Genomic DNA, 22,524 nt, shown 5'->3' with positions numbered 1-22,524 from the left:
GATCATCATTACCCGGGTGCGGTCTTGAAAGCCGGCAGGTTCGATTGCATAGAGTCACCAGAGGAAGGTGAAGTTTCCTGATAATTTGAATCAGAAGAATTGAGTGGTTGACGTATAACGCCCGCCAAAGGATGAAAAGGATATAAGTTGGAGATAACCTCGGTCCGGCGCTTCCTTGACGCTTCAGGTAAGCCGGAGGAGAGGTCTGCATCCTTGTTGGTCCGGGTGTGCCGCCGGCTCTCATGAATCTGTTGCTTCAAAAGAAATTGAGGATCTTGATAAGCTAAAGGATGTGAAAATCTTACTTTCCGGGTTACTCTTCGGACTTTCGGCCTTGGCAAGGGCTCCGAGTCGGAGGAAAGTGTCGTTACCTCTTCAGTCACCGGGTTACTTGCTCCGGTGTCATCCTGCTGATGATCAGTATCGATAAGGTGGATAGGAATAAACAAGAAACAAAACAAGAACCTACAGATTCAGGGGTTACCTCTGACTCGGAGCTGTCACTTAACTGAAGCAGCTCTGAGGCAGTAGGCCTGCTTCCCTTCTTGCGGGGAGCGGCTCTCCTGGCGGCTTTCTTAGCCTTCCTGGCCTTTTTGGCCGCTTCATGGTCATATTTGACCTTCCAGAACTTGTCATTAGCCTGAAACACACAGCAAAGATTTCTTAAGGTTCAGATGGAAACTATTAAAAAGAAAACCAAGGTGTTCAAATCAGTGGCTTACCGCCGGAGCCGGGTTAGCTTGGCAGAAGGGGTTCAGGCCGGTTCTCCCACAGTCGGCTAAGCTCTCATTCAGGAGAGACTTGGTTATGTCGTCCACAACGTCCTCAGGAAGATTGTTGGGGCTGTGCCGCAGAGGGTCATCCTTTCGGCCCGTGTAAGCACACATTAAGCCGGGGCGGCGGCTCAAGGGGATCACCCGCCAAGAGATCCAAACCCGGACCAGATCAATGTCGTTGAGGCCGTTTCCCAGGAGAGCCTTGATCTTATTGATGGTGGGGATCAGAGGTTGCCGCTCAGCCTGAGAGAGTTTGTCTGGCAGAGGGTGATTTGGCTCCAGACGCAGGGCACGAAAGCCGGGCAGAGGGCTCTCGTCAGCCGGAGAAGTGTCCTGGTAATAAAACCACGTCTGGTTCCAGTCCTTTGGATGGCTTGGCGGCTCAGCATAAGGAAAGAGGCAGTCTCTCCGGCGTTGAATGGAGATTCCACCAAGTTCCAGGCTTGGCCCGTTGGCGCACTCATTCTGGCGGTTCAGATAAAATAGCTCTCTAAAGAGCAGCAGGTTGGGCTCTTCTCCAAGATAGACTTCGCAGAATACTTGGAAGTTGCATATATTTGACACGGAATTGGGTCCTATGTCTTGCGGCCGCAGGTCAAAGAAGTTTAGAACCTCTCTAAAGAATTTTGAGCCGGGCGGTGCGACGCCCCGGCTCATGTGGTCAGCAAATATCACCACCTCACCATCTCTTGGTTGAGGTCTTTCCTCCGACGGGTCAGGGGCACGATAAGACATGATTTCCTTCTTGGGCAAGTAACCCGTCTTTACGAAATCAGCTAAAGTGTCGTCGGTGACATTGGATCTCATCCAGTTGCACGTGATGGGAGCCTTGGGAGCTTTGGGAGGCATTGTGAAAGATGAAGCCTATGACAAAAGGAAAATATCCGGTTCAATTATAAGCCGGCAGACATCTACAGCTTAATACTCAAATGGCGGCTTATGAGACGGGCCTAATGACATATGGTTAAGAGCATCGGGTTATCTACGCCGCTGAAGGTGTCATGAGTAATTCAAATTATAAACAGCTTTATCATAAATGAGCCGGAAATTTCACAGCGCGTGGTTTCTTTTAAACCGGAAATGTGAGCCGCCGTAACTAAACTGATGTAATTTTTGACTAAGTATGGTGAAAACAAGTTTCACATATCGCAGTAATTATTTTGGATCAAAACGGTCGGCTAAAGAGAAAATTTTCTACACCTAGAACTGACGCAGAAGAAGTTCATGGATTCAGAGTGGGATATTATTTCAAACAAAGGGGATCTACTAGTGGAAAAATGGATGTGCAACAACTACCGCAGGAGCTCTGTACTACTCTTGGATCAAACATGACTACAGTGGAAGAACTACAGAGGATTCGAGAAGAACAGCAAAGAACAGAGGAAGAACAGTGGAACCCTAATGCGGATCTACGGTGGAGAGGTGCAGGGACTTACAGGTGCGGAGTTACGGCGGGGGTTCGTCGCGTTTCTCTGGTCACGTCAGGTTGATGCAGCGGCCTGAGTTGGTGAAGACGAGGAAACCCGCGGCGGCGGCGGCGGCGGCGGAGCTCGGGCAGCAGCACAGTGGCGAGAGGAGGAAGAAGACGGGGGCGACGAGTGACTGCAGGCTCATGGGCCGGGCTATTTATAAGGTGAGGCTCATAAGTGGGCGCGAGAAACGAGGAGGCCACGGCGTGATTATCTCACCACAAAAACGCCTCGATTTTCGGGATGGCCTTTAAAGATAAGATCCATTGAGGATATGGTGGAATAAAAAAATGGACTTAATGGAAGATGACGTCATGGCGGGTTATCAGGAATCCAGAAGATGACGTCACGGCGGGTTATAGCCTTCACACGACCGTAAGCCGGAAGATTTTTTCTCTCAAAAGAATTGAAGATTGATATGAACCGGTTCAAATCAATCTGGGGCCTAATGTTGAGGATATAACCCTTAGAGTCACCCGCCAGGAGGGGCCGGGTTACTCATAATGGTCGTCACGCGAAGCCCAGTACCGAGCTTGAAGACGGCGGGTCAATGATGGGCCTAAGACCCGGAGATGGCTTAAGGACCGTAGTGATAAACTGCCGTATGGCAAGACTTGTAGTGTAAGGAAAGAATAGTTGAGAGTCCGAGCCGGACACTCTTATGAGCCGGCCGGGACTCTGAGAGCCGCGGGGCGTCAACCTCTCTATATAAAGGGACGACCCGGCGACGGTTTAGGGACAAGTAAGATCTCGTCGAGAGCCAGGCATAGCAATCAAGCTCCCTGGTCATTGAAACCATAATCAATACCACCTCAACTGGACGTAGGCTTTTACCTTCACCGTAAGGGGCCAAACCAGTATAACCCCCGTGTTCCTTGTCCCGTTTAACCCCTTTAAGCTTCCTAGCTGTGATGGCTCCACGACTAAGTCCTAGCTCGAGGACATCTGCCGGGATAGGTTCCAGGTCGGCAGCCTGGGCTAGCAGGGTAGATGTCGTTTGAGCTTCTGTTTGTGTTTCATCCGTAGTCGGATGTTGATCTTATGTATGATGTATTGATGTATTCTTGCGGCATCTCTATGCCTTGTATGTATCCCCATCTATTATGTAATGTTCATAATGATATCCACCTTGCAAAAGCGTGTCAATATGCGGTTCTATCCTTGGTGGCACCTTCGAGTCTCTTTAGGATAGTATCGCATATAGGGCGTGACATAATGTGACTGCACATTATATGGTGGCTTCTGTTGGGCAATGGAAAATAAATGCAGTGGTTTCTAAATTTTTCCGCTAATTTATTCGATCAATGCAACACAAGCACTTTGCCAATCACATTGTTCCCATGTCAGTGCGTACTGCAAGGAATCAAAATTAGCTACGGGAGAGCTAGCTTTGTGACGAAGCAAGACCGATTAGCTTTCGGTAGAAGATCACATCTAAATAAACGGCTGTACCGATAGCAGATGGGCGGCTGCTGGGTCGAAGTTTTTGTTTCTCCTCTAGAAGCTACTCCTACTATTTTATCAATCTTATCGCTACAGTAACACTAAAAATGTAATAAGAGTTTTCTTTTTGCGGGGAAATGTAATAAGAGTTTTTTCTCATGTCTATCTATCATTAGGGGAATACACAGTTTCATATATTACTTGAAGGTAATCAACATAAATCTTGCATGTTCCATCCTTAAATATGTTCAGAGAAGGCATAAAGGCATGCCAATATTGTGCACATGTGTAAATTTCATATAGTAGTGTCCAGTCCCGAAGAATCATATGTCGTGAAGATTATCGATGGGCAAAATTTCTATGGTAAATACATAATCATTTTCCCAACAACTTTTGGTATGACAGCTTCTAACTGAATATGAATTTAACTCATGTTGACATATGGATTATTTCTGGACCTGTACTGTCTTTGACTTATGGATTATTTAATGAATCCAATACAACATCACCTTATTATCTTTGATATATGAATTATTTAATGATTATAATGCAGCACTACCTTAGTAAACCTGATTCATTATTACAGTGCTATTTCTTGGTAAACAAAAAATATATGGAAATGTAAAATCAAACGCTTTTTTCTCTTATGAGGTTGCAACATAAGGTCCATATAAGCTAAAGACAGGGGAGGGGTCTTTTCCCATTGCAACGCACGGGCATGTTTGCTAGTAAATTCCTATTTTCGAAGGAAAAGAATAGGAGAGGAAGTTTCATCACGTTTTACGATACAGAGCCGCTGCCACCTCCTGTTCTTCATCAGGAGGCCAGATCTGGAGCCCGTTCAGAGCTCCGGAGAGGGGAATCTTCGGTCTTCATCATCACCAACCCTCCTTCATCACCAATTCCATGATGCTCCCCACTGGGAGTGAGTAATTCCTTCGTAGGCTCGCTAGTTGGTGAGGAGTTGGATGAGATTCATTATGTAACCGAGTTAGTTTTATTAGGGCTTGATCCCTAGTATCCATTATGTTCTGAGATTGATGTTGCTATGACTTTGCTATGCTTAATGCTTGTCACTAGGGCCCGAGTGCCATGATTTCAGGTCTGAACCGTTTATGTTTTCACCATTATATCTATGTTCTAGATCCGATCTTGCAAGTCATATGCACCTATTATGTGTTATGATCCATAAACCCTAGGGTGACAGTAATTAGGATACTTTCTGGTGATGACCGTAGTCTGAGGAGTTCATGTGTTCACTATGTGCTAATGCTTTGTTCTAGTTCTCTATTAAAAGGAGGCCTTAATATCCCTTAGTTTATGTACTGGACCCCGTTGCCATGGGAGGGTAGGATAAAAGATGTCATGCAATTTCTTTTCCATAGGCCCGTATGACTATTTACGGAATACATGCCTACATTATATTTATGTACTGGAGCTAGTTCTGTGTCGCCCTAGGTTATGACTGTTATATGATGAATATCATCCAACGAATTCACTGATCCAATGCCTATGAGTTTTCCACATATTGTTCTTGCTAAGTTACTATTGCTATTGCTACTGTTACAACTGCTACAAAATTGTTACTGTTGTTACCGTCACCACTGCTATCGTTACTAATACTATCAAACTATCATATTACTGTGCTACTAATCACTTTGCTGCAGATGTTTAATCTCCAGGTGTGGTTGAATTGACAACTCAACTGCTAACACTTACAAATATTCTTTGGCTCCTGTCGGGGATATACCCCGCGGTATGACCCGGCCAGAAGTATGACCCGGCCGGACTTGGCACTTCACCGATGACCCGCCGGAGGACTGACGACTCACGAACCTGACGACTCATGGATGGCCCCGATGGCGGGTCAGATAGAAGACAAGGCCCAAGGCCCAGAAGGCCGGCTCACGTTTATGATGGGCCGGCTTAATAAGAAAGGGATGACGAATGTTTCCTTTATGAGGAAGCAAGACCCGGACTTGTATTCAACTTGTAAGAAAAGATAGATTAGTTCTAGTCCTACTAGGACTCCACATGTAACCCGCCCCTCTAACATATATAAGGAGGGGCAGGGCTCCCCAAAGAGGGACAAGTAACAAGAAACAATCTCTAGGGCTAGACACAGAGAGCCGGTTCCCGGCGACTCTCCCGTGATCATAATGAGACCTAGCCTCAAACAGCATGTAGGGTTATTACCGGATGATGTTTCCCGGGGCCCGAAGCTGTCTAAATCATTGTCTTGTGTTGCATCTCTCGATTCCGCCCAACCCCTCTCAAGCTACCGCACAGATGTGTTGGCCTCGCGACTCACACTAGGACAACTGTCGTGACAATTCCACGACAGTTGGCGCCCACCGTGGGGCAGGCGCACGGTGGTGATGAGTTCTTGGAGGGATCTTTTTCTCAAGAATCAAGAAGTCCGTGGTTAGCCGGGTAAAGAAGAACCGGTACTGGACAAGTCTCAGGCAGGCCTGACAAAATCATCGTTTTTATGGTCAAAATTGTGGCCAATCTTTGGAACAGCAGATGGAAGATCGCGATCAAGAGATTATGGATCCGTGCGCGCCGCCGCACATGACCCGTAAGGCAGATTGATTCGGGTGCGCTACTGTAAAATTAAAGCGTGATTGAGTTGTCTAAAGATCCACAGGAGTTTTGGTTTTCCATTGGATCTGTTGAGAATATAGACCTTAGAGTCACCTGCCAGGAGGGGCCGGGTTACTCGTACGGTTGTTGCCAGAAGCCCGGAGCCAAGTTTCAAGACGATGGGCCAGAGATGGGCTGAGATCCGGATATGGCTTAAGGCCCGTAGTTATAATTATTATTATAGTAGAACTTGTAGCGTAAGGCAAGTATAGTTTAGAGTCCGAGCCGGATACTCTTATAAGCCGGCCGGGACTCTAAGGGCTGCTGGGCATCAGCCTCCCTATATAAAGGGACGACCCGGCAGCGGATTGAGGGCGACAACAATCTCATCGAGAGCCGGGCTTAGTGGTTTAACTCCTGGCGATCGTAACCCTAAATCAATATCACCCCAAACTGGACGTAGGCTTTTACCTTCACCGTAAGGGGCCGAACCAGTATAAACCCTCGTGTTCCTTGTCCCGCATAACCCCTTCAAGCTTCCTAGTTGCGATGGCTCCACGACTAAGTCCTAGCTCAAGGACATCTGCCGTGACAATTCCACGACAGTTGGCGCCCACCGTGGGGCCAGCGCACTGTGGATTTGAGTTCTTGAAGGGCAGCTTCGAAGGGCTCAAGGGATACGCTGTGGGCCGGATGTCCAAAAGTCGTCGCGGCAAGCTCTACATCGACGATGCGGACTGGGGCCCCGACGCCGGCTCAATAGAGTACGGGTACCGGGTCCCCTTTGGCGGAATTCAGGTCTTCATTGGCAAGATTGGTGAGCCGGGCCCTGAGCCGGATCTCTACGCCGATCTCATCGAAACGGCTCAGCGCACACGACCCGCCCGGGCCCGGCCTGCCTTAAGGCGCGCTTTTGTGGGATGCATCCATGGAGGGCCCTCTGATCCATCTGGGTCTGGTAATGAGGCGGCCGCCGGCTCTGACGGCGAGTCGGCCACCGATGAATCAAACTCGTTGTACCAACTTCAAGATGGCAGGCTCATGGGTTGTTCCGATGGGGACAGTATTCCGGACCTTTTTGAGCCGCCAAGTCAGATTGGAGTTTTTATGGCTGGTGCGCAGCCTGTTCAGAACCCCGCTGCTGGATCGGGAAACCCGGTGCCTTCTCCGGCTCAGGTGCTGATGGATCTCACGGACAAGATGACGGCCCTGTTAACCACCGTGGTTGACCCGGCGAATCAAGCTCAGCATGACGCGGAGGTGGCACAGTTAAAATTGGATTTGATAAAAGCCAAAGAGGATCTTGCAGCGGAAGGGATCAGGCTGGCTGCGGAACGGGCGGCTCTCGACGCCCGGACTCAGCTGATTCAGGCGCAGTCCTTCCAACTCACGATGGATCAGAACGCGGCCAACGAGGTCATGAGAAGGAGGCATCAGAAAGCCCAGTCTTGACTCCCACCGGTTTACGATCCACACAATCTCTTCAACACGCCGGGTGCAGGGTCTAGTAACCCGCCAGGGGTCGTTGCGCCCGGGTCTGGACCCCTTATTCAGCCACGGGTGATGGGGCCTCCCCAGGTGCCCCCTTCCCCGCCTCAGTATGTGCCAATACCCCCGGGTCATTATGATAACCCGCTGGAGAACATGGTGGCTGCGGCAGCACGACTAGCGGCTCTCCCCGTTGACGGCGACTCTCCGGCGGCCATCGAAACCCGCCGGGTCAGGGAACTCCTGCAGACGGCACTGGCACAGCAAGAGGCGTACTCCTACAGCCGGGACAGGATCCACTCGACCCCTCGTCCAGGCCAGAGCCCGAGTTACAGCCGGCACATGGTCTCAGCAACCGGTTCAAGTAATGTCCGACGCCATGACCCGCCCCCTGGCCATGGCCCGGCTCATAATGGAGCCTTCTACGCAGCAGACCAAGCGCGGCAAGAGGCGGAGCAGGTGCCTCAATTAATGGCTTACCAGACCCCCGACGACTTCCGTTGATGTGGGTATCCCTACCAGGACTGGGGGTGTCCCTTGTTTGGTGCCAGCTATCCGTAATGAACGTCTACCTAAGGACTTCAAGGGCCCTAGGAAGGTGCCTAATTACACAGCTGACTTACAGCCGGCAGCCTGGATTGAGAGTTATGAGATGGCTATGGAATTGCTAGAGGTCAGCGAGGCGGCTATGGCCAAATATTTCACCATGATGTTAGATGGAACTGCCCGCACGTGGTTGAATGGGCTACCACCAAATTCCATTGGGTCTTGGGCTGAGCTGAAAGCCCGGTTCATTCAAAACTTCAAAGATACCTGTAGGCAATCTATGTCAATTGTGGATTTGACTAACTGTAAGCAGCAGGAGGGTGAGTCCACGACCCATTGGGTTCGCCGGGTCAAGGAGATCATACATTCATCAGATAAGATGGATGCCGGCTCTGCAGTCTTAATGTTGGAATAGAACTGTCGCTTTGTGCACCTTAAGATGAAGCTCGGGCGGCTCAAGCGCGACTGCACCGATATGGGTACCCTAATGGCGGCTCTTGTCAAGTACGCCGATTCCGATGGTACCAAGGATCCCCCTTCAGATGATGAAAGGGCAGGGAAGGGAAAGAAGAACGGCAATGGCAAGGGTTCTCAGTTTAACCCGGGGAACCAAGGAGGAGGCAAGCGTAAGGCCGATGGCAGCCTGGAGTTTGTAGCCAACGCCAACTCCCAAGGTAATAACCAGCGACGCAAGGGGAGGCCCCGTCCCCGAGGCGGCGGGTCAGGTCCAACGCTGGAGCAGCTGTTAAATGAACCTTGTCCAAGGCATGGCTCTAGAGAGAAGCCAGCGACTCATCTGTGGAAGGATTGCGTGATCATGAAGGCCTTTAAGAGCTACAATGGCCCGGGCGGCGGCTCAGGCGCCGGCGGCTTTCATGGCCCGGGCGGCGGCTCAAATTCCGGTCCTCAGAACGGTCAAGGGGGCTTTAATCAACAGTCTGGTCAGGGTCACCAACAGCAGCAGGGGGGTTATCAGACCAACCCAAAGCAGCTTAGCGGTGGACAGTATCATGTGTTCACCACTAGTTTGTGCAAACGAGATCAGAAGCTTCACAAGAGGGCTGTTAATGCTGTTGAGCCGGCGGTTCCACGCTACTTGCGGTGGTCTGAGCAGCCTATAGTGTGGAGTAGGGAGGATCACCCTCCCCAGGTGGATAACCCGGGCCACTTGGCCTTAGTGGTAGCTCCTCAGGTGGGAGGTTATAAGTTCACAAAGGTACTCATGGATGGAGGTAGCAGCATCAACATCCTCTATTATGAGTCTTTTCGCCGTATGGGGCTGGTTGATAAAAACCTCAGCTAGTCAAACACTATCTTCCATGGTGTGGTACCTGGTAAGTCGGCTTATCCAGTCGGCAAGATCGAATTAGAAGTGGCTTTTGGTGATGAGAACAACTACAGGGTGGAGAAATTGACCTTTGAGGTGGTCAAGATAAGAAGTCCATACCATGCTATATTCGGACGGCCGGCTTACGCCAAGTTCATGGCACGGCCGTGTTATGTGTACTTACACCTCAAGATGCCGGGTCACAATGGGACCATTACGGTTCACGGCAGCCGGAAAGTGGCTCTCGAGTGTGAGGAAGGTGATGCAGCTTATGCAAAGTCTGTTTGTGCAACAGAGGAGTTGAAGTTTTACAAAGACAATGTTGACCCAACAGACATGACCTCTCTAAAGAAGCCGACTACGGAGACTGAGCCGGCGTTGAAATTTAAGTCGGCTGATGAAACTAAGCTTGTTGATTTTGTTCCAGGAGATTCATCTCAGCAGTTTAGTATCAGTGCCAATCTGGATCCAAAATAGGAAAGCGCGCTCATCGAGTTCATCCGTGAGAATAGGGACATCTTTGCGTGGAAGCCTTCTGACATGCCAGGTGTACCTAGAGAACTCGCTGAGCATACTCTCAATGTTGATCCAAAATTTAAGCCGGTCAGACAGTTCTTTCGACGGTTTAATGAGGAGAGGCGGAAAGCCATTGGTGAAGAAGTGGCCCGGCTCTTGGCGGCCGGGTTTATTGTTGAAGTTTTTCACCCGGAATGGTTGGCTAACCCGGTGCTCGTACTCAAGAAGAACGGCACCTGGCGGATGTGTGTGGACTACACGGATTTGAACAAGGCGTGTCCGGCTGATCCTTTTGCTCTCCCCCGTATTGATCAAATCATTGATGCTACGGCAGGTTGTGCACGCTTAAGTTTCTTGGATGCTTATTCCGGGTATCATCAGATTAAGATGGCAGTTAAGGACCAGGAGAAGACGGCGTTCATCACTCCCTTTGGAGCCTTCTGCTATGTGTCTATGCCCTTTGGACTCAAGTGTGCACAGGCGACTTACCAGCGTTGTGTACAGAATTGTCTTCATAAACAGATCGGGCGCAATGTTCACGCTTACGTGGACGATATTGTGGTTAAATCCATCAAGGAGGAAACCCTGATAGATGACTTAAGGGAAACCTTCGATAATCTCCGGGTCTACAAGATGATGCTTAACCCGGCCAAGTGTGTTTTTGGTGTTCCTGCAGGCAAACTATTGGGTTTCTTGGTTTCTGACAGAGGCATTGAGGCTAACCCGGAGAAGATCAAGGCCATCACCTCCCTAGCTAAGCCGGCGTGTATAAATGATGTTCAGCGTTTGGCGGGTCGCATCGCTGCTTTAAGCCGGTTTATAAGCCGTTTGGGTGAGAAGGCTATGCCCTTATATCAGTTGATGAAGAAAATTGATAACTTTGTCTGGAATGATGCAGCTAATACCGCTTTTGAGGATTTGAAAAAGCAACTGGCAGAGCCCCCCGTCCTTGTTGCTCCGGTTGATAAGGAGCCCTTGCTACTGTATGTGGCGGCAAACGCACGAGCCGTCAGCGTGGCTATGGTGGTGGAGCGCAAGGAGGCGGGTAAGGAGCATCCGGTTCAGCGGCCGGTTTATTATGTCAGCGAGGTGCTCATTGAGTCCAAGCAGCGATACCCGCATTGGCAGAAGCTCGTATATGGTGTGTTCATGGCGAGCCGGAAGCTCAAGCATTATTTTCAGGGTCATCCCATCACTGTGGTCAGTTCTGCCCCTCTTGGTGATATTATCCAAAACAGAGAGGCTACAGGGAGAATTGCTAAGTGGGCTATAGAACTTGGACCTCATGGCCTCAAATATGTGCCACACACTGCTGTTAAATCTCAGGCTTTGGTGGATTTCATCAATGATTGGACGGAGTCACAAGTGCCTGAGCAAAAGCCGGATAACACTTATTGGACTATTCACTTTGATGGGTCCAGACAGCTGGAGGGCTCGGGGGCTGGTGTTGTATTGGCTTCCCCTAAGGGTGACAAGTTCCATTATGTGCTGTAGTTGATGTTTCCTTGCACTAACAATGCGGCTGAATACGAGGCTTTGCTCCACGGTCTTCGGGTGGCTAAGGAGATGAGCTTAAGCCGGGTAAGGTGCTTTGGTGACTCAGACTTGGTGGCTCAACAAGTATCAGGCACTTGGGATTCTAAGGATCCTCTCATGGCGGCTTATCGCCGCGAGGTTGATGCCATTGCTGGGCATTTTCAGGGATACCAAGTGGAGCACATTGATCGCAGGAAGAACGAGGCGGCTGATGCTTTAAGCTGGCTAGGCTCTCAGCGAAAGCCGGTGCCGCCAAACACTTTCCTGGATGTCCTGTATAACCCCTCGGTTAAGTTGCCTACAGAGGAGGACTTGGCTATCCCTGACCCGGAGGCACGACTGGTGGCGGCTCTTCATGTCATACCAGACTGGACAATGCCATATCTAGCTTATATAACCCGGGGAGCGTTGCCCGAGGATGAAACTTTGGCCAGGCAAATAACCCGGCGGGCTAAGTCAATGATCGTCATCGATGGCGAGTTACATCATCGCAGTGTTTCGGGGGCATTTCAACGTTGTATCTCCCCTGAGGAAGGCCAAGAGATCTTGCGGGAGATCCATGAAGGGGATTGTGGTCATCATGCCGGCTCAAAATCTCTTGTAGCCAAGGCTTTCCGTCATGGTTTTTATTGGCTGACGGCTCACGCTGATGCAGAGGACTTGGTCAGTAAATGTGATGGTTGCCAAAGGTTCTCACGACGGGCTCATGTGCCGGCTCAGGAGTTGAGGATGATCCCAATCACTTGGCCCTTTGCGGTCTAGGGGCTTGATATGGTTGGGCCTTTTAAACGGTCCAAGGATAAGAAGACCCACCTCTTGGTGGCAGTTGACAAATTCACAAAGTGGGTGGAAGCTGAGCCAGTTAGCAAGTGCGATGCAGCCACGGCGGTTCAATTTATGAAAAAGGTGATTTTCCGCTTTGGTTTTCCACACAGCATTATAAACTGACAATGGCACCAATCTCTCCAAAGGTGCCATGGAAGAATTTTTTCAACGAGAGCATATCCGACTTGATGTTTCTTCAGTGGCTCATCCTCAATCCAATGGTCAGGCTGAGAGAGCTAACCAGGAAATTCTGAAGGGTATCAAGCCCCGGCTTTTGGTCCCTTTACAACGGACGCCGGGTTGTTGGGTGGAGGAGTTGCCTTCCGTCTTATGGAGCATCAACACTACTCCTAACAGGTCTACAGGCTTCACGCCTTTCTTCATGGTTTATGGAGCAGAAGCAGTCCTCCCCAGTGACATCCGTCACGATTCACCTCGCGTGGCGGCTTATGTTGAGACGGATAATGAACAGGCGCGTCAAGATGCTCTGGATTTGTTGGACGAACAGCGTGATGTGGCAGCAGCCCGTTCAGCGATTTACCAACAAGACCTGCGCCGTTATCATAGCCGCCGGGTCAAATCCCGGGTCTTCCAGGAAGGCGATCTTGTGCTCCGGCTCATCCAGGACCAAACAGATGCACACAAGTTATCCCCACCTTGGGAAGGGCCCTTTGTGGTCAGCAAGAACTTGCACAACGGGTCTTATTACCTCATTGATATTCGGGAGCATAAAGATTCGCGTAAATCTGAGGAAGAGACCCGTCGGCCGTGGAACATAGCTCAGCTTCGGCCTTACTACACTTGAGTTACCGGCTCTCGTGGTGTAACATATTTATCTCAGCCATGTATATATTATGATAAGCAATAAAGCAGGACCTCTGTCCTCTTTTCTCCTCCAAATATGCGTATGTTGTTTTTTACATGCTGACTTAAAGGAGGATCCGGCTTATGATCGTATTCGAATCTAGCCGTAAGCAGTAAAGTCACTTGGGGGCATCCTGTTCAAACATGGGTCGTATTCGAACCAAAGAGAACATAGCTGTCGATATCCACTTGATTGGCAAAGTGCCGAGCTCATTGGGAAGTTGCCTTTGGTCATATTTGAATCACAGTTTAACCCCTCTGAGAACCGACGTGGATCGTATTCGAATCAGCGTCGTTAAACAATTTTAAGAATCACTTGGGGGCTTCCTGTTCAAACATGGGTCGTATTCGAACCAAAGAGAACATAGCTGTTGGTACCCTCTTGATTGGCATCGCCACACCCACTGGGGGCTGTATGATCGTATCCGAATCTTGGCTTAACCCCTTGGGGCCGGGTCTCTGGTCGTATTCGAACCGGAAGCCCCTAAGTTCTTCTGCTTTTTCACAAGTTTACTCTGAGGTGTGCATGGCCGGGTTTCACTTGCCGGCTTAACTTTGGTTTACAGTGTTAGTTGCACATCATGGGTATCATCAAGGCAAGTAAACCGGAGTTAAGGTGTCAACCTTACTACCCGGGTTATTTAAACCGGAAGATGCTTACAAGCTGTTAAGTGTGTTATTATGGCTATGTTCAGAGTATAATTAAGGACCAGTCCTTTTTTTGTTTCGTATTCCGGGTTATTTATCTCAAACACCTGATTCTCAGGGCGGTAAGCCGCCTCGAGACTTGTGATTTGCCTTTTCTATGCAGATACTTAAAGGCATCTTTTGAGGTTGAGAAAAACAAAGGGATGATTATGACCCGGAGAAACATCAAAGAGACAAATTCAAAGGGCTTTCGCATTCAAAACGTGCACGATGGCACGGCAGAGATAAACTGTTGCACCTACTCTATTACAATAATTTTTCAAGTCTAAAAGGTGGAACAATGTTTGATAACCCGCCAGCTAAATTATGATGCCCGCTGGGTTGAAGTCCCCGGCTCATTCCTGTCTTCTCCTCCGGCTGATCCTAAGACCTCAAAGGTGGACGATTTCCAGTCGATGCCGCTGAGAGCTTCGAACTGGGCTTCTTCGTCAATTAACCCGGCCGGGTTAATCTCTGAGGCGAAGGTGTGCTGACGAGCCGGAGGGATCAGATTGAGAGCTTCATAGCGAGGGGTTGGAATCCTCTGATTCTCCGCATCATAACCCGGCTGGTACTTGGTTAAGTCGGTGTCGTTCCCGAGGAGGGTGGCCACCGGGCGTACAGCCTTCACACACGCCGCGAAGTCCTTCTGGTCGAAGGCTGAGCCGTCTTCCTTCAGGCTTGGGTAACCCAGGGCGATGTCTGCCGGGTCTAGCTCCGGCAGGAATGCTTTGGCCCGGCTCAGCGCGGCGATTGCTCCGGCTCTCGCGGAGGCCCGTCGTAGCTCCTGGATCCGTTGCGGCAAAACAGCGAGCCGGCGCAGGACTTCGGCAAGATGAGTTGGCACCTCATTTTATAGGGCCACCACAGCTAAGGCACGCTGTGACCCGGTGTAGAGCTGTTCCACCAGGGTATACACGGCCTTTAACTTGGTGACCACGCTCTGGTTGAGGTTGGCACTCCTGGGACCTGTTTAACAAGATCAGATAAGCCGGTAACAAGGATGAATCATGACATATACAGACTTGATGAAAGCCGGTGAGGCGACTTACCGAAGATAGCAGCCACCATTTGGGAAACCTGGCGTTTTAGGCCGGAGAGCTCGGCGGTCTTCTCAGCGAGAGCCTTCTCCGCCTGTTCCGCCCGGGTCACCAGTGCGGCCTTCTCTTCGACCCAGGCTTTCCTTTCAGCATCAAACTCGGTCTTCAATTTTTCGTGAGTGGCGATGCTGGATACAAACTTGGCGTTTGCCTTCCGGGTCTCCGTCTCCTGCATCTTCAGCCGGCTCTTGAGATCCGCAAGATCCGCCTCTAGTTTTTTGCCAACAGCCTGCTTATATTTCCGGGTTAATTGACAGTCATTATATAAGTCCCAAGCGTTTTCCAAGCAAAGACACTTGGCACTTGGGGGCTAATGCATATTGAACGTATCTATCTACATACTGCCGGCTCAGTTGGGTAAGCCGGAATCTAAGTCTACAACATATTCAAGTATAAGTCATCGACTTGGGGGCTAGCATGGCAAAGGTAACTATGCAGTAAAGTAAGAAGACAGCAGAAGGGTACCTCGGATTTTTGTTGGATCTGGTTGACCATGGCAACCTCGGCGTCCCGGCTCTTGTGGACTTGGCTGATGTAGCCAGAGACGAGCTCTCCAATGCTCAAGTCGGTGTAGCCGGAGAGGTCCAGGTTCACCCGGTGGGGCTGCAGTAACTCCCCCTTCGCGGAGCATTTGGCCAACGCGGTCGGTCTCCCCGGCTCAACGAATTCCGTCCGGGTGATTACCACGTCCGGGTCGTCTGCTGGTGGGGCTGAGCCGGAGGCCTCCGGGTTAACCGACGCTTCGGTCGTTGTCTTGGTAGTTGGGGCAGGGGCCTCAGGCGCCGTGTCCATCGGAGTGGTGGCTTCGGGGGCGGAGGCAGCTGGCGGCTCTTGAGCCGTCACCTCCGGGTCAGGCAAGTCTGGCACTCCGGCTGACCTGGTCTTCTTTGCTCTTTTGGTGAGCTTTGCCTGGGCACTGAAAAGACAGAAGTGTTAGGCGCACAAAGAGTAAGTACAGACAAAGATAATGTAAGAAGATTGTTGTTACCCGGGCGCAGTCTTGAAGGCCGGCAGATTTGACTGCATGGAGTCACCCGAAGAGGGGGAGGTCTCCTGATAATTGGAGTCAGAAGAGTTGAGTGGCAGACGGATAACACCCGCCAACGGATGAAAAGGGTACAGGTGAGAAAAAACCTCAGTGTGATGCTTCCTTGTTGCGTCGGGTAACCCGGCGGAGAGGTCGGTGTCCTTGCGGGCCCGGGTGTGACGCCGGCTTTCATGAACCTGCTGCTTCAAAAGAAATTGAGGGTCTTGATGAGCTAATGGATGTGAAAAGCTTACTTTCTGGGTTACTCTTCGGACTTTCAGCTGTGGCAAAGGCTCCGAGTCGGAGGAAAGTGACATTACCTCTTCAACCACCGGGTTACTGGCGCCGGTGTCATCCTGTGAATAAGCAAAGTGTTTATATGGCGGACAGCAACAAACAACAAATATAGCAAGAATTTAAAGGTTTAAGGGTTACCTCTGACTCGGAGCTGTCGCTTAATTGCATTAGCTCCGAAGCAGTGGGTCGGCTGCCCTTCTTGCGAGGGGCGGCTTTCTTGGCGGCTTTCTTCGCCTTTCTGGCCTTCTTGGCCGCTTCATGGTCATATTTGACCCGCCAGAACTTATCATCAGCCTGAAAGATACAATGATTGATTTTTAAAACGGTTCAGTTGAAGGTTATATGCAGACGAAGATAAAAGTTAAAGTCAGCGGCTTACCGCTGGGGCTGGATTAGTCTTGCAAAAGGGGGCTAGCCCGGTTCTTCCGCAGTCTGCCAGGCTCTCGTTTAGAAGAGCCTTGGTCTCTTCCTCTGCAACGTCTTCTGGAAGATCATTGCGATTGTGCCTCTGCGGGTCATCCTTTCGCCTGGTGTACTCACACATTAAGCCGGGGCGGCGGCTCAATGGGATCACCCGCCATGAGATCCAGACCCGGACCAGATCAATTCCGTTCAGACCGTTGCCTAGCAGGGCCTTGATCTTATTGATCGTTGGAAGCAGAGGCTGGCGTTCCGCGGCAGTCAGTTTGTCGGATAGCGGATGAGTCGGCTCTAGGCGCGTTGGGCGAAAGCCGGGCAGCGGGTTCTCGTCAGCCGGGGACGTATCTTGGCAGTAGAACCAAGTCATATTCCAGTCCTTGGGGTGGCTTGGCGGCTCTGCGTAAGGGAACAGACAGTCCCTACGCCGCTGGATGGAGATGCCGCCTAACTCCAGACTTGGCCCGTTGGCACATTCATTTTGGCGGTTTAGGTAGAACAGCTCTCTGAAAAGCAGCAAACTGGGCTCTTCTCCAAGGTACACTTCGCAAAAGACTTGGAAGTTGCAGATGTTGGATACGGAGTTGGGTCCTATATCCTGAGGCCGTAAGTCAAAGAAGTTGAGCACGTCCCTGAAGAACTTTGAGCCGGGCGGTGCGAAGCCCCGGCTCATATGGTCTGCGAAGATCACTACCTCCCCGTCCCTTGGCTGTGGTCTCTCTTCCGACGGGTCAGGGGCACGGTAGGACATAATTTCCTTCTTAGGTAAATATCCGGACTTAACGAAATTGGCCAGGGTCTCGCCGGTGACGTTGGACCTCATCCAGTTGCAAGTGATGGGAGCCTTGGGAGGCATGGTAAAGGTTGGTGGTCTATGATAAAGAGAAAAGTGTCCGGGTTAATTATAAGCCGGAGATCTATTGTTTAAACTAAGATGGCGGCTTATGAAGGGGACTAATGATATATATTCAGATACGGTGGGTTATTTAAGCCGCAGGGGGATTCAGAGTAAATTGATTATCTACGGCTTTATTACAGTTAAGCCGGAGGATTCTACAGAGCATGGTTCTCTTTAAACCGGAAAATTCTACGGCGCGTGTTTTCTTCAAGCCGGAAATGTAAGCCGCCAAGATTCAATAGTTGTAGTTTTTTACTAAGTGTGGTAAAACAGGTCTCGCATACTACCGTAACTTTTTTGGATCAGAATGGTCGGAGCAAAGAAAATTTTCTAGACCTAAAATGCGGACGCAGGGGAGTTCTTGAGCTCGAAGATCTTATGCAGTGGAAAGAAGTGGGTTTTGTAGGTGAAATGAGTAATAAACAACTACTGCAGCAAGTCTATACATATCTAAGATCAAACAAGGGTGGCAACTACAAGAACTACTGAAGCCTGCGGACTATGGCGAAGAACACGGATGAACTGTTTGAACTCTACCACAGATCTATTCTGGCAAGGCAGAGGAGACTCACCGGAGTTGGGGAAGAGCGGAAGTCGCCGCCGTTATCTGGTCCGAGTCAGGGTGATGCAGCGGCCGGGTTGATGAAGATCAAGGGCGCGACGGCGGCGGCAGTGGCAGAGCTCGGGCAGAGGAGCGACGGCGCGAGGAGGAAAAAGAGAGCGTGAGAAGAGCCTGTTGGGCCGGCCTATTTATAAGGCGAGGTCATAAGTGGGCGCGAGATTCAAGGAGACCACGGCGTGGTTATCTCCCCCCCACGACGCCTCGATTTTCAGAATGGCAGTAAAAGCAAAGATCCGTTGCAGATCTGGCGGAGTAAAAAACGGACTTAATGGAGGATGACGTCACGGCGGATTATCCGGAGTCCAGAGGATGACGTCACTCCGGGTTATGGCCTTCACATGAATGGTAAGCCGGAGATTTTTTCTGTCAGAAGAGTTGAAGATTGACATGAGCCGGCTCAAATCAATCTGGGGCCTAATGTTGAGAATATAGACCTTAGAGTCACCCACCAGGAGGGGCCGGGTTACTCGTACGGTTGTTGCCAGAAGCCCGGAGCCAAGTTTCAAGATGATGGGCCAGAGATGGGCTGAGACCCGGATATGGCTTAAGGCCCGTAGTTATAATTATTATTATAGTAGAACTTGTAGCGTAAGGCAAGTATAGTTTAGAGTCCGAGCCGGATACTCTTATAAGCCGGCCGGGACTCTAAGGGCTGCTGGGCATCAGCCTCCCTATATAAAGGGACGGCCCGGCAGCGGATTGAGGGCGACAACAATCTCATCGAGAGTCGGGCTTAGTGGTTTAACTCCTGGCGATCGTAACCCTAAATCAATATCACCCCAAACTGGACGTAGGCTTTTACCTTCACCGTAAGGGGCCGAACCAGTATAAACCCTCATGTTCCTTGTCCCGCATAACCCCTTCAAGCTTCCTAGTTGCGATGGCTCCACGACTAAGTCCTAGCTCAAGGACATCTGCCGTGACAATTCCACGACAGGATCGCCGCCGTACATTGCTACAATATCAACCAAAGCAAGGCAAGTCCCGAGGCGATCGAGCGTTGTAGTAGCAAATTACAGGATATTTGACTAGTTGGTTTACTGCTCGTTACCGGAATCGAAAACGGTTCGGATTGGACTAGCGTAAAAAAGGAGAAATCAATCTGTGGCAAAGATTCTCGATGGGAAAGAGCTCTGGGCCCAAGGAAAAGAATAAGACGTTGCCATGAGCTAGTAGTGCTACCACCTGACATATGGATTAGGCATGCAGACTCTCAATGCATGGTTATTTGGACATCGTACAGTGCAAATTTAATGTCTGGTCACAAGCACACGCATCAACCATCCAGTCCACATGATTGCATCGGAACAGAACAAAAGCAAGGACGCCTGCCTTCAGCCGCCGCTGCGGTTTTCCCCTCGTCAGCGTCACTTCTGATTTCACCAGCCTGTCACTCGCATGCTAACTGCTGCCGGTCCGTCAGTCGCTATCGCCGCGTCTGAGCCGCCCCCTACTCCATTGACCCGACATGACTGCGAGCCGTGAGCCCCCCGCGGCCTCCCCAAGTATCTGCGGTCCCTGCACTCTGTTCGGCCCACAGCAGCGGCTTTGCCCTGCGCCGTCTGGCCACTGCTACTTCTCGCGGCATCGAGCCGGCTTGTTCCACTGTTGAGTCGCCGTCGGGTCGATCTCCTGCCTTGGAGCCTCTCCGTATTAATTTGATGGTCGAAAGGACCTCGAGACAGGGTCGGCGTACAGAGCTGTCGTCCGGATACATCAGGTGCTATCCTTTCTATGTATTTTGCCAGCACATATTAAATCATTTGAGAACAATTACTCTAGTCTGTGATATTTTTTCGCAGGGTCATTATTCCTTGCAAAAAGGTGTTGCAAAAGGGGCGTGAGCAAATATTATTTCTGCACTAGCGCTCATCCTGTGCAGGTTGCCACCCCCGCTACATCAACACACGCGATTGACTTATTGTCCGCCCCGCGGCCGGTTCACGCGTCTGCGCCAGTTTACAACGCGGAGGCACGTTCGGCTCTGCCACGCAGCTTCACGGACACGCATATCGCGGTCCGGTTTACATCAACGTGCCGGCCGACTCGCCCGTCCGCACCGCCTTACAACACCACGGACGACTCGCCCATCCGCCCTCGCGGCTGGTTCACACGTCCGCGCCAGCTTACAACGCCGTGGCTGACTCGCTGTCCGCGTCGGCTTACAAACGTCGCGGCCGACTCACCCGTGTCCATGACGTTTTTCCAACACCGCGGCCGGTTCACCCGTGAGCGACTTCAACTTCACATAGCGATCATCAATTTCATGGCGGATTATTTCCGGCCTGGCACATCAGGTGGTATCCATCTAAAATATATTTTATTGGTACATATTATTTTTTGTCAAAGAGCAGTTTATGTTTGTCTTGGTCTGCAATATTGTTGATGCAGGACAATTGTTCACTACATCAAAATGATGTGGTTAACTCGCCCGTCCGCGCCGGTTTACAACACTGCGGCCGGTTCGTCTGTTTGAGCCACCTCTGATGCTGAGGTCATCTTTTCCGTCCTCCTCTCGCGGCCTGGTCTACATCAACACACCGGGCCGCACCTGTCTGCGTAAGCTGATTACTGAATATGAGCAAGTCACTGCTTGGGAAGCCCGGTTTTTCTTCCAACGACTTGGAGGAAAATTATCATGTGTTATCAGCCGCCGTCTGCACTGGATGGCTCAATGAGCAGGCGCACAAGTCGCCGCCACTACAGTTTTGTTAACTTCAAATCGCTAGTTGGAAGGAACCATTGGCCGAGTTGCTGGCACGGCTCATACAGGATCATTTATAACCCGCCGTAGTCACTTCAACCTTCTGTGGATTCACATCGCGCTATCAACACCAATGATATACACCTTCTGCTATGGTCAATATGGAGAATTTCAAAGCCAACTCCTCGAGTCGTCTTGAGACTCGGGGGCTACAATGATATGACTCGGCAGCATTGGTCGGTTTCAATGCATTCAAGAACTCCGGGTCATTGGAGGGAAAAATAACCCGGTCCCGGAGGCTACCGCCATATGGGTAAAAAGTTTAAAGGCCGTCAGAAAATTTCCGGCTTAAAAAGAAGGATTCCGGTTTAGATCCGACTCAAGAGACTTGACATCTCCCACAAAGCACTGAAGCTCTTAAATATCCGGTTTAAAATCCGGTTCAAGGGAAATTTATCTGCCACAAAGTTTTGAAGCTCTCAAATCCGGTTCAAAATCCGGTTGAAGGTAAATTTGTTTATCACAAAGCTTTGAAACTCTCAATATCCGGTTTACAAATTTCCGGTTCAAAAAGAAGTTGTCTCTCGCAAAGTTCGAGTTCTCAGGAAAAATTAAAGGGACCAAAGAGAGTCTGTTACAAAGCACAACTCAAATATAGATACCCTGCTTTAATGACCATTGGGAGCTGATCGTATTCGGATTTAGCTTAACCCTTTAGGTGTGACCCTGATCGTATTCGAATCAGAGTCGTTAAATATTCTCATGATCACTAGGGGGCTTCCTGTTCAAACATAGGTTGTATTCGAACCAAAGAGAACATAGCTGTCGGTACCCTCTTGATCGGCACACTGCCAAGCTCACTAGGGGGCTTCTTGATCGTATTCGAATCATAGCTCAACCCCTTTTGGGAACCGACATGGATCATATTCGAATCAGCGTCGTTAAACAACTCTCAAGGTCATTTGGGGGCTTCCTGTTCAAACATAGGTCGTATTCGAACCAAAGAGAACATAGCTGTCGGTACCCTCTTGATCGGTGATGCCAAAGCCACTGGGGGCTATATGATCGTATTCGAATCTTAGCTTAACCCCTTTGGGACGGTTTTCTGATCGTATTCGAATCAGAAGCCTCAAATTTTTTTAAGTCTCTTTTTGCAAACAATTTTTGGGTTTTATTTGAAGCTCTTTTGATCATATCTAAAGTGTATATGAGTGGTTGCTATTTAACCCGGTTTGACTTTGGATGATAAGTCGCCATCATATGACAATCATAAACATTTGGAAGTCTTGATTTCTAAAGATTGGGTTATCACCCTTACTGCACAGGTCACATAAACCGGCAGTGAAAATTCAATATCACAGGTATAATAATATTATTATAGTTATGTTTCAAAGTT

Source organism: Triticum aestivum, chromosome 5D, assembly GCF_018294505.1.
Source record: "Triticum aestivum cultivar Chinese Spring chromosome 5D, IWGSC CS RefSeq v2.1, whole genome shotgun sequence".
Classification (NCBI taxonomy): Eukaryota; Viridiplantae; Streptophyta; class Magnoliopsida; order Poales; family Poaceae; genus Triticum; species Triticum aestivum.
Note: the sequence above shows the minus strand (reverse complement) of the source record.